The 655-nt window shown below is 76.2% G+C and overlaps 1 protein-coding gene across 3 annotated transcripts in view; it reads left to right on the top strand.

Annotated features, from left to right (window-relative positions):
* The first annotated feature begins 382 nt into the window (after positions 1-382).
* The window catches only part of ZHX1 (zinc fingers and homeoboxes 1), a 24,354-nt gene continuing 24,081 nt past the window's right edge, over positions 383-655 (top strand). For 2 of the 3 annotated variants that reach the window (XR_005796548.1, XR_005796547.1), the window contains exon 1: positions 383-513. The gene's annotated coding sequence lies outside the window, so the exon portion shown is untranslated. The remainder of the gene's footprint in view (positions 514-655) is intronic. The other variant, XM_040494357.1, reaches the window with a different exon arrangement.

The raw sequence follows: 655 nt of genomic DNA, 5'->3' as shown, positions 1-655 counted from the left end.
GTGGAGCTACCGCCCGCAAGGGGCGGGGCCGCTTCGAGACCTGGAGGAGGCGAGGCTTCTGCTGACAGAGGGCGGGGCTTCCGAGCCGGCCGGGGCGGGGATTCTGTTGACAGAGGGGCGGGGCGGTTCCCTACCTCCCCGTGCGCCAATCCAGAGGGTAGAGACCCGGGTCGAACCCCAGGGGAGCAGCCGGGTCCGTGAGTAGAGAGCCTGGCGCGGAGCGGGGTGGGGGCGCGCGGACGGCGCGCGCGCGGGAGGGCCCCGCCTCGGCCGGCTCCTTCCCTCCCTCCCCGCCCCCGGTCGGCCGCTGGGGCGCGCGCCTCGCCTCGCACCCCCACCCCCGACCCTCCACGCTCTGCAGGGCCCGCCGAGCTGCCTAGGCCGTGTGCCGGCCCGCCGAGCGGTTCCGGGTGTAGGGTTCACAGGTCAGAGTTGACTCCCTGAAAAAGTGCAGCCGGTTTGAAATGCAAGATGGCGGCGGCGGGGCGCTGAGAGGCGCGGCGGCCCCTGCAGGTAGCGGCACGAGCCGACTCCGCCACGAGTGGGCCGGGACGCCCGGGGACTGCGGGTGGGAACCGGCAGCGCAGAGCTCGCGAGCGGCGCGGCGGCCGGGGAAGGCGAGCGCCGCGCGGGCCGGCCGGAGGAGGGCGGCCCC

Source organism: Herpailurus yagouaroundi, unplaced genomic scaffold, assembly GCF_014898765.1.
Source record: "Herpailurus yagouaroundi ecotype Mexico unplaced genomic scaffold, PumYag 186, whole genome shotgun sequence".
Taxonomy (NCBI): domain Eukaryota; kingdom Metazoa; phylum Chordata; class Mammalia; order Carnivora; family Felidae; genus Herpailurus; species Herpailurus yagouaroundi.
The sequence above is the reverse complement of the archived record's forward strand: the minus strand, read 5'-3'. Positions and strand labels throughout refer to the sequence as shown.